The 12,404-nt window shown below is 37.8% G+C and overlaps 1 long non-coding RNA gene across 3 annotated transcripts in view; it reads left to right on the top strand.

The window, feature by feature from the left end:
• Positions 1–12,072, top strand: part of LOC308311536 — a 52,579-nt gene extending 40,507 nt beyond the window's left edge. The window contains exons 1-5 of one of the 3 annotated variants that reach the window (XR_013963673.1): positions 1,395–1,502; positions 2,760–2,918; positions 3,044–3,193; positions 10,860–10,884; positions 11,400–12,072. This is a non-coding gene — a long non-coding RNA (uncharacterized lncRNA). Of the gene's footprint in view, positions 1–1,394; positions 1,503–2,759; positions 3,194–10,859; positions 10,885–11,399 lie in introns of those variants that run through there. The other 2 variants (XR_013963674.1, XR_013963672.1) reach the window with 2 other exon arrangements.
• Positions 12,073–12,404: the final 332 nt, after the last annotated feature.

Genomic DNA, 12,404 nt, shown 5'->3' with positions numbered 1-12,404 from the left:
CCGGTTGACGGCCATGAGGATGAAGGCCTCTGCCGCTGGAACGTCGTTCCAGACAACCAATTTCACCAACATTGAGGTAATAGGCTACTATATTGTCATTTAGAATAATAATGTTTGTAACAGTATGATGTTAGTGTTATTATATTGTCTAGATTTGAACATAATAATAGCCTATCTATCGTATGTACACTACAGGCTGTGAAAACATTAACATTTCAACCCAAACACAAAAAAAGAGCTAACCAAACCAATATATATATATTGCATTTCCCCCGCTCGATAATCCCTCGATCTATCATTGCAGCTCCAACATTGGGATAGACACAGTGAAAGGTCCTATATGCATAGGATATAATGACTGAAAACAAATTTGTTTGATTTCTACAGAATGCGGTGGAGTGCAGGGAAGGGGTGGTCCTCGGAGTGATGGAGATCGACGAGGGGATGGAGCTGCTCCTAGACGACAACAGTGTCGTCAACATTTCCCTGGCCAAATTTCGAGACATTTTCCCCCCTGAAGTCGTATTCCCCCGAAGGGCTACGTTCAAGTTTGACCAAGGGAACGTCGACATCGCCCTGGTCGAGGAGGAGGAGGAAGAGGACCAGGAGCAGCTTCCTTGTTTCCAAAACTAATTTTTTTTTTTTCTTTTTTTTTTTTGGCCAGGGAAATGTTGACGACGCTGTTGTCGTCTAGGAGCATTAAGACAGTGTTTTCCTTGTAGGCCTATTTTGGGGCACCGTAGGCCTACCCTCTCCCCCGCACGGGGTCATAGGCTACGTGCAAAAGATTTGCTTTTTATTGTTTTATTATTATTATTTTATTATTATTGTATGTTCATTCATTATTTCTTGTTCACGAATAAATTTAATACTACTTAAATAATACTTGCTTTCTTTATCCCAACCAAGACTCACACATTGTTTCAGGGGGGAAAGACCAACTCTTTCACTGTTTTAATAACATAATACAGACAATGAATGTCATTGCTTGATTTATTGAATATGCCTACTTTATTATAACTTCATTACCAGTTGGCCGAAAAAAGTACACTAAATAGAGTTCAATACAAGGTCTGCTAAGAGGATTTAAAACCCACGAAAGGGCTATGGCTTAATTGGTTATATATGGGAGTCCTTCCTATTCAGTTCATGGGACATTTAATGACAAATATATACAAATATACAGTACTATGCAAAAAAAAAGTCATATAAACGGTTAGAAAGTTGATGCTCAATGTAAACCTTTATTATTTAGATTTAGATTTCTGCTATTCTGTATTTCAGGTTAAAATAGTTGTAATAGTTTGATATATGCATCAATGAAAATAGGTAACCTTCCTATAGAATTATTTTAACCTTGAACCGGAAGTGAATAGTGATACTGATTTGCCATAGCTATGCACAACAACTAATATTGGACAGTTGGACCTCTAAGAGTTGGACACCCGTGGTAATGGGTCAACTGCATGTGGGTGTTGGATGAAATCCTTGACAAGCTTATGGTAAGAATAATCAATAGATGTGTGACATTATGGGTAAATACAATGATTTAACGTGGTCCGTAGCTCTCGTCAAATGTTGATTTATGTAGTTGTGTTAGACTAAAGTCACACTAGCGCTAATGCTAATGCTGGCTAGCTAACGCCAGGTTAACGTTTCAACTATAAATACGATACAATCTATGTCAATTGGTAAAATCTAAATGCACGTGTTTATGTGATAAAGTAGCTTATTGGATCATGAATCATTACCACGGATCCTTAGTTATAATCTGATGTTATGTTACGTTTCTCATCCGCATCTCATTCAGTAAGCTATATTAGCTGTGGTTGGTTTATCTGTCATGGTGGAACTTGAATGACAAAGTCTGCATAAACGTTCATAGTTCAAATATAAAGTGCTCACGTTTGCTAATACCTGCCCGAGCACAATTGAAACATTCGTGACCATATGGTGAGCTATGAATCTATAATATTGGTAGTATTATTAGCATTAATTTATCATACAGTTATGTTGTAGCCATCACAGTAAACGATACATTACATGAACATCATGATCATTATGTTCTCCGATATACACTTGCTAATAGACATACTAGTGACTAGTGTATAATGCCAAACACTAGCGTAAATATAACTGAGTTTAGAAATGTATTTGTGTGGGTATAATGTACACAGTTTTGCTATACTTACACATCACATACAAATATAGACTAAGTATAGAACATCTATTCTAATTAACACATGTGCACAATGCTTGATTATCTTCCATTAAATTAATTTCTAGGTGTGCACATTATGAAATTATGACCGATATCCCATCTGATTATATATCTGCAGATACAGATTCTGACCGATTCCGATATTATACAGAAGACCACAATGGAAACAAGCCTATGGGTGGCCAAAAGGCTGTTAATAAAGTATCAATCAATCAATAGATAATGTTTACCTCTCACAAAGAAAAAACTCTTAATTTCTGAATTCAACATGCCTCACGTTGAAAATGAAAACATGAAGCGAGTGATCATCAGCGACTTTATCGTAATCTTAGTGAGGTAAGCAAGCAAAAATATGTCTGGAATGGGGTGGGGGGTGCTTACAGAGTAAAAGCGGCCATATCTTCCCGGCACCCCTAGCTTCTATTTTGAAAGAAATCCCAGTGCCGATTGTGTTAATGTGGAAACTACGTATGTTGACATGCGCACATACATGGAGCAAATTTCCACTAAATTTCTCTTGTGTTTCCATCACACCAAGGATCCAGGGCCTGAGATGGAAGCAGTGATCCTCAGCCAGGAGAGCCCCGTCTCCTCATGCCCCAATACAGCAGCCTGAGAAGCTGTCGTCTCGACGCAGACCAAAATGTTCAAAAATAGCAGATGTACACGCTTGCAGCGTGGCACAGAGTAACACGCTGTGAGCTTGTATATCTGCTTTTTCTCAATAGCCAACGCCAGCTTTATTTTCAATGCCATCCTAATATCTTGTCCTCACAACACATGTAGAGTAAATACAAATGTGTGTGTCTCTGTCTGCCACAGCTGCGTTCAGAGATGGAGAAGAGGCAGGCGGTGAGCAAGGCAGTGACAGGAGCCCAGGCTGAGATGGAGAGAAATGTAAACGGGTGAAGGAGAAGTGTAAAAGAGGAGCTGTTGCAAGAGCTGAAGAAGAGTTTACATTCCATGAAGATGGTGAAAAAATACCTCATCTTCAAGCTGAAATTGTGTCACATCTTTTGATCTTTACAGGGTTTCTGTCCGACATGTATACATACTCACAGGGTCATCTCTTTCACTGGTGTACAAACATGATATTTGTGATTAGGGTTCAGATGAGTAAGCCTAGAGAACATGTATTTTATATAGGATATTCAAATCTAGGCAATATAATTACACAAAAACATTATTGTATTGACAGTCCTTGATGGTTGTATAATTTGTGTTCTGTAGGGTTTTTCCCACTTGCTCATCTGCCATGGTGACAGGATAACTTTGTGCCACAGCATAATGCGCCCCCTTAAAAGTATAAACTAAGGGCTGATTCATACTCCTATTTTACTGCTGTTTCAGAGCTGTAGTGCCGAAATGATTTCGGCTCGTCAGAAATGTTCATTAGCACAGAAGAGCTGACTTTAGGACGGTACCCGAACCTCAAATGACGTCACATTGTAGGCTCTACAGCGCCGAACTGACTTTTATTCGGCTCTAAAATAGGAGTATGAATCGGCCCTAATCATGTACCCAACAAAGATCGTAAAGGGACAGTTTAACTATATATTCTCAGTATACTAACTATTTCACAGAGTTGAAAGTGAACATTGAAAGACAAGTACTAATTATAAAACTGATCTGTTATTTTTTCCACTACATGTTTGCACACAGATTCCATGTAGGCCTATGTGACAGAAATGAGAATGTGTTGTATGTTTATTTTATTCATACTGCATATTTGTATGGTTTATATTGGAGCAGGTGTTAGCCAGCTATCCACTGTGGTTGTCTCACTCACTTTGATAGTGACCAACTTTTGTGTGTATATTTTTTATCAATATGTATGTGGTAGTGCCCCTAGACTGAATGTATCACCTGAGCCATTTCGCTGGATCAAAGACATTGAAGGCTATTCAAATAAGTAAAAAATGGTGTTGCAGTGAAACCCTGATAAGAGGGACTAGAAATATTTGTATGTTCAGCATGCTGTGCAGATTTGTCACTTGAAAACAAAATGGTGTTAGATCACATAATTATGATCTTAAATGGAAGCATATCAGGTTTACAAATGTAAAGAAGTGGGTGAAATTAGTTGTCAGCTCCACAAGCTAGAGCGAAATGGCAAATCATCAAATTATGAATCTGCAATTCATTTGATAGACTTCAAATTTGATGTTCAATATGCACTTGGTTAAAACCGTTGTCAAGTACTAGCGCTGCTTGTGGATAAAATGTCCAGCAGGAGGCAGCAATGCATCAATATTCGGAATGCTATGTAATTTGAACTGTTAATCTGAAGTTTATGTACACGTTATAGTCTATCAATGCCTCACGGTTTAACAGGTAATGTACAATCTGTAATAGATAAATGTACTTAAATACAAGAGCGTTACCACTGAATTTATATTCTCAAATCAAATCAATGGTCACGTGTCACTTAATAAGAATATTACTCGGGCTGATCTTAATTGGTAGGCTATTGTTTTTGATGCGTGCATGTGCGAGAAAATTGAAAACAGATTTTCAATAATGGCAGAATGGTGCAGTGAATCTGTACATTTACGTAAGTACTGTAGGCTGCTTAATTTTGAGGTATTTGTACTTCACTTAAGGAGGCTACTTAACTCCACTACAGTCTCAGATCCAAATATTGTATTTTTACCCAACAACATTTCTTTGACAGCTTTATTTAGGCTACTATAGTTAGTTTGTAGGATTTAAAAAAATATATATATTTGGTGTAAAGCTTTTGGTACAAACATGTTCGTACTTGTATATGTATATATATATATTACAAAACATTAACCGCTTCAGCAGTAGACTATACATTTTGGTCATTTGAAAATAGACTAGCTTATAGGCCTATGTATATTCGTACGTCCCTTGTTTTGATGAATTGAAAATGGTGGGCCCTCTTGTAAACAAGTAATGCTTAAGGTGTCGTCCACTCACAGCTAACAGTTTTTGTATTGATATTGATTGATTGAAATCTTTATTAACAGTTTGCAGAATTACAGTACATTTCAAGCACAAACTCAATACAAAGACTGTTAACTGTGAGTGGACGACCAATTAAGCCTCACACTTGTTTACAACAGGGTCCACATTGTTCAATTCATCAAAACATTTAGAGACAAACAAATACACTTCTATGTAGTTAAAATATAGGAAGCGAAAAGGGAAAAAAATATATATACAGTGAATAGACAGATATGTACAGTAATTCTGCAAACTGTTAATAAATCAATCTGCTATTTAAAATATATTCTATAGTACATATTATTGTACTCGATGCAGAATGTGTAATTATTACACATTCTGCACAAAGAGTACTTTCTTTCTAGTTTGATACCAACACTTGTGCTTTTAGTATATTTTGAATTCTGGACTTTTTACTGGAACAGAATGTTTCATTAACTTCATTTTGGATTATTTACAAAACGTGAGTACTTTTCTGTCTTCATAAAACAATTGTAATTATATATATTGAATCCAGATAACGTTCAACTGTCCATTTATTTATTTTATCTTGACAATGTATGAAAGGCACGGCGTTTTGGGCGGATGCCCGTATCTGCGACACCGCGGATTACATCACTTCCTCTTGTGAACTCAAGGTAAATGGTCGCTAATCGCTATGGTCACTTTAAATAGATGGAGTAGTACAATGTAATACCTAAATGGACAAATTGCGTTTAACCCAGTTTATTACTCAGCACCCGGCACCAGTATGTGTCTTTATGTGTTCGTTTATTTACGTTTTAGTCATGCTATCAGGCTATGTTGGCCAGGCTAACTTATGTACTAACAATAAGCTAATGGCTAAGGATAGCGTGCAACGAGGCTCGAGCGGCAACACACGTACTCACGTAGGCAGTTTGTTTAAAAGATAAAGCAAATAAAACTGTTACTGTTATGACGTTCAGTCATTCTAAATCGGGGCGGAACAGTGAAATTGTTGTAATGTCAGACTCACAACTCTATATTGAGCTAGCCAACTAGGCTATCATAGTTTGAGCTATAATTTGCGAAGTAACAATCAAGCTATCGTTAAATCATGCATGTTGCATTTAGAGCGTGCCGGTGCTGTGTGTCCGTTTGAGTTTAATTGTTGTAATGTTTACATTGTTAGTAGTCAGTTCTATGAATTTATTACACCGTTAATCAGTATTATTAACAGTTTGCAAAATTACAGTACATTTCAAGCACAACTCAATATAAAAGTATTAACTGTGGAATATACCATAAAGCATTACACTTGTAATGCTCCACCATGTTCAATTCATCATAATATTTAGAGATATTAGATCTCTTGTATGATGTAAACAATGTTATGGCTAATGGTTTTGAGAACTGAGTATCTTAACCTATTCCTATCTTAACCTATTTTCTCCTCTATCTCCTCCCACTCCCCCACCTCCCTCCCGGCGACCCTCCGTCACTCCTGGTGACTACTCATTTTACAAGTAAGAACATGTGTATTCTTATAAACTGAAACAATCATTCATTTAATGAACAAAAACATGACACCATGAAGGTAATTAACAATTTTACTTTGCCGATATACATTATTATTACTAAAGTCTTTTATACTCTGGCCATTCAAAAATAGCCGATCTACAAGCTTGCATGATGGCAAGTTGTGAGCTTGTTTTTTTTACTTAATATTGAAAACAAATAACTGATTATTTGCTTAAAGTAATTGTATCAAATTGGGCATTATGTGGCGTAAATGCATATCAAACTGGGGGTTCCTCAAAGCAAAAAATGTTGGAAATCACTGGTCCTGTGTACCACCCGGTGTACAGAACTGCCGTTTGCCAGCTGATGGCACAAAACAATTACGGTGGTATAAGAGTTCTATTTATCCATCATGCAGATAAAATGAATGATTTGTTTCAGATTCTGTCATTTAAGATTTCAGCCTTTATTTTTTATTTTTTATCAGACATATTGGTATAACAAAGTAAGGTGAGCATCTCCCAAAAAACAATTTCACCGTTGAAACTCTGGCAAAACAGAGCCCACATAGAGTGATTTAGCTGTCTGACTTGTATATCATGGTGTGTGAAGCCACAGAGCCATCTAGTGGATGTTTTGCATAACAGACATGGAAATGGTTCAATCCGGTTGAGTTCAGTTTCAGGCTCAGCATTGTTTTCAATGAGAAATAGTGAGTTAAAATGTGGAGTCATTTTAGCATGCGTGTGCTGTGAGACATGGACATGAAGCTGTTGCCCGTCCATGGTGGCTATTACTATTAGTTACTGGGATTTGCTGGAGTCCACTCACTTGACTGCAGCAAGAATGTGATCACATTATTCCTCCCTCCCTGTAGAACGCTGTGCCCCTCTGCTGTCCCTTATTAGTATTGTATGACAAAAATAGCAGATCTTTATTATTACCCTTAATTTTACCCCCCATTGAAGTTGTTTATTAATCATAACCATATGATCCCTTTCTTTGTATTTTAGTATCTTGTCTACCTATTGGTTTTATACCTGTGTATATACTGTATGTAGTGTGTATTGTTTTGTACTCAACCTATTGGTTTTATACCTGTGTTTATATGTTGTTTGTATGTCTGGCCTCGTGGGGAAAGATGGTGGGTGGGTGGGGACGACTGGGAAAGGAGTTGTGGGAGAAAATGTAAAAAAACGAAGAGTCATATTCTCTGTCTGTGAAAATTACATGTCATACTCTTTAAATAAAATTTACTTAAAAAAAAAAAAAATAGCAGATCTACAAGCTTGCAACACACTGTGCTTGTAGATAAGCCTTATTCGGCATGCAACACCTCATATGCTGAAATATCAGTTAAATTGTACAGAGCTGTGCTGTTTACCAGCTGATGCCACAAAACAATTACTGAGGTATATTACTGAGAGTTCTATGCATTGATCATGCAGGTAATGAACAGAAAATGTTGCTGAACCTAACCTATGGTTTTTGAAGACCTTCAAATTCTTATTAAACCATTTTGACCTGAGATCAGATTCTATAAATGTCTTCCACATCTTGACAGTTTTCTGAAAAAGCTGTTTCTATGTCAGTGGTTCTTCGGTTTAAAAAAAATAGCAGACCTACCTACAAGCTTGTAGCGCGCCACTCGGTGGCACACTATGAGCTTGTAGATCTGCTATTTTTCAATAGCTAAAGCATAACATAATGCCAACACCAAAAGTTCCCGCCCACAATGGGTTAAAAAAGAAAAGAATGGAAATGAACAAATACAAATTCTGCATGTATAGCAACTACAAACTGATCAATTTCTTCTATCTCCTTCAATCTGCAGATCAAACGACACCACCCTACCTTCTGAGTAAGTATTAAATGTATCAGCTTAATGTTTGCAGATAAATGGCCATGAATGGCCTACCAAACATCACTGGAATCTCGGGGAAAGCTTACCAATATCGCCTCCCTCGAGATTCAGAGCCGGAAGATGCGTCTACCTTTTGTCTATGGTTTTCTGCTTCTGGTGAAGTGTCGGGTGTGGGTGAATAGACCTATATGGGATTTGCATTCTCTTCCACACTTCACACAGGGCGATACATTGACACAGCATTTTACAGTGAAGATTGGGATCCCAGAGATATAGATAAATTTGGATCAAATGGGGCTCTGTGGCATAATGCATATCAAACTGGGGTTTCCATGAAGTTAAAAAGGTTGAGAATCACTGAACGCTAAACTGTATTGGACTGTACAATCCTCACGATTTAACCCAGATGTATGCATCGTCAATCACTGAAATTAAATCTACAAGCTCACAATGTGGGATGTGAACGGTTGACGTTCAATTTACCCGGTGGCCTCTACTCACTAAGCTATGGCCAGAATGTGAGCTTGCAGGTCTGATTTTCAGCTCACAACACCTCTAGGTCGTCCCAGACCAGTCATCCTGGTTCTCCATAGATCTGGCCAGCTCATTGGTGCTTTGTGCTCCTGCCTTGTTCTTGAGTATGTCCACATAAGTTAATGTGGGACATCCTTATACTAACATGCTGGCTGACAGCTCTAATGCCAAATCCCAATGCCCAAAATCTCAGCCACTTGTTCACTCACACTCAACACACTCGCACTCAAACAAACGGCAATGATTTATGTTCGGACACTGACGTTATATGATGTCTACACGATTGTCACCTATTTCAGCAGGTCACCAATTCATTTCACGGTGATGCCGCCATGCTACTGTGAGTGAACAAGTGGCCAAGATTTTGAGCTTGGGTGTCTGTGTCCTGCTAGTCTCATTCTCCTCGCTGCTATTGTCTCGCACACCCTTGGTATTCCATCATACAGATTCTTGTTGGTAACGTGTTTTGACATATGAGGTGTAGATAAATGGTGCATTTTGTGTTACCGCAACACCTCATGTCAAAATGTACAGAGCTATGCTATTTACCAGCTGATCACAAATCTACTGAGGTTTACAGGTTTGATTCACATGCATCATGCAGGTAGTACAGGTGCAATACTTTTTTCTCCCAGTGGATTGAATACAAACCATATTTAACCCATTCTGACCTGAGATCAAATTCTACAAAATGTCTGTTTGAAAATGAATTTTCTGAAAAAGCTATGTTTCTGTCAGTCGTTCTTCGATTAAAAAAAAATAGCAGACCTACAAGCTCGTAGCGCGCGCTATGAGCTTGTAGATCTGCTATTTTTAAATAGCTAAAGCATAACATAGTGCTAACACCAAAAGGGGTTCCCGTGTAAATGTGAAATCAGTGCCTTACTGATTTAATGTGGTTGACGTTTTAGTATTTTAGGATATTAAGTAATAAGGTCTTTTGATTTCAAGGGCCCCAAAAAAAGTATGAAAATATGTGCCAGGAACACATTTTTCTTTTTAAACAGAACTGCATGCTCATTTGCTATTTTCAAATGGCCAAAGTATGTTGAAGTGCTTGCATTGATTTAGATGCTACATTAACTCTTTTTGCTGGGAACCCCCTCAAGGAACCCTGGGGGTTTCCAAAACCCAGACCCCACTTTGAGAACCACTGCTTTAAATGACCAACTGTCAACCTAGCTTTAAGTGGTCATCACTAATACTCATAAGATGACACCATTCCTGCCTACCCACTTTGTCGCAGAGGATAGCAATGTGTTAGTGATGGCCAATTGAACGATAGGTTGAAACTGTGAAGTGTTTAAATTGGAGCAGACTGATTGAATGCAAGCTGTTACAATGTAAGCCATTTAGTTATAAATATGCAGCAGTGTGCATTGGACTTTACTCCTTTACCAGGAAATGATTGTAAATGGTCTATTAACCCAATTAGACCTGAGGATACATCTGTGTCACCCTATAGCTTTTAACCATGACTATAAACTTTACCTGAAAAATGGCAGATCTACATGCTCTGAGTGCTGCGCTACGAGCTTGTAGCTTGTTTTCTTTAACTCAAATCTTTGCTTCTGGGGGGGTCCCTGCTACAACATATTTTCAGATGGGGTCTGTGGCAAAATACAGATAATTCTCGGGGTCCTTCCTTGACATGAAATGGTTTGAGAACCACTGATAAGGTTTTGGAAGACATATTGTAGAATCTGGTGCCAGATCTCAACAAAATAAAAATATTCTTTGAACAATTAAGTAATTGCTGATTTTCTCCTTTTCATTCTGCAGACGTAGCTGGTTGCTGTTGTGCTACACTTGAGTAAGTATTAGTTATCAACACTGATAATGTTTTTACACAATATTTGTATTCAAGTTGAATATAGGTGCAAGAAGTGATGTCACACACACAATTTTGACACACAAAGGTGTTATTCCTAGTATGGACTTTCAGTGGTTAGGTGACCACCGAACTACAACATGACGTCACTGAGCTGCGGTGAAGAGCCTACCACGGCCACCACCTCAGCCCTACTCTCTGTTTTTACTCGCCACCGCTCCACGCTATTTCAGCTCCAGTGGTCACCTCGCCACCGAAAATCCACACTATGAATAGGCCTTTAACCCATTCTGACCTGAGATCAGATTCATACGAGGTTTCCACTGGACACACACTGGTCTGATTAACCCATTCTGACCTGAGATCAGATTCTAAAAAATGTCAGTAGTTTGTTTTTCAAAAATAGCAGACCTACAAGTTTTTTCTACTATCTTGCTTATGCATTTATGTTACTGATATACTTGTATAAACGTGACTATGAATATTATTTCTTTCAGGTAAACCTTGTGCAGTGAACCCTGGGTTCCAGTGGATCCTGTTTTTCCTCTTAACCCAACACCCCAAACCCTGCTATCTCTCTGCCTCTGTCTTTTGTCTCTACCCTTTCTCTCTCTCGCTCGGAGAAGTCTCAGAGTTGGGAGCAACTCTTGAGACTTGCTCTGGTCATACCTCATACAAACCTTGATACAACTCTTGATATACAACTCTTGATATACAACCCTTGATATACAACTCTTGATATACAACTCTTGATATACAACCCTTGATATACAACTCTTGATATACAACTCTTGATATACAACCCTTGATATACAACTCTTGATATACAACCCTTGATATACAACCCTTGATATACAACCCTTGATATACAAACCTTGATATACCAATCCTTATATACCAATCCTTGATGTTGACATTGATATACAAACTGATATACGTTGATATACAAACTGGCCAACTATCCGGATACGAACTCAGCCTCAACTCATCAGCTTGGTGTCTGCACTCTACATACTGAACCAGGACTGGACTACGTACTGGATACTGGATCACGATCATCAAAGCACTCACATTTCACAATCTGTTCAGAATTAAATACTCTTAACATTAGTAGTCTGTACTCCTAGCAAGACCACGCTCCGGTCATTGTTCAGGTTCTTTATAATAAAATATACTAAATAAAAACAAAATATATGGTAGTTTGATAGGCTTGTTTAGAGTTCTGTTTGTGATAATTAACCTATTTGCAACTCCGACAGGAACACTTTGTACTAATCCAGAGTGCATTCTATTGAACAGTGTTCCATCAACTGAAGTAACTGCTATATTTAAAGAGTGTATACATTAAAAATAAATATTTTACATAATCATCAATATATTTAGCCTATATCCACTGAATATTGAATTACTAATCTGACTATTCAGTACTACTTGAAGGTTATTGCTTGTGTTAAAATTGTACATAATTTCATTGGTTCAAAACTAAACGGTATAATTTCCAC

The sequence above is a fragment of the Protomyctophum bolini genome, assembly GCF_963924005.1.
Source record: "Protomyctophum bolini genome assembly, chromosome: 24".
In the NCBI taxonomy this organism is placed as follows: Eukaryota; Metazoa; Chordata; class Actinopteri; order Myctophiformes; family Myctophidae; genus Protomyctophum; species Protomyctophum bolini.
This window is presented reverse-complemented; position numbering and strand designations above follow the sequence as displayed.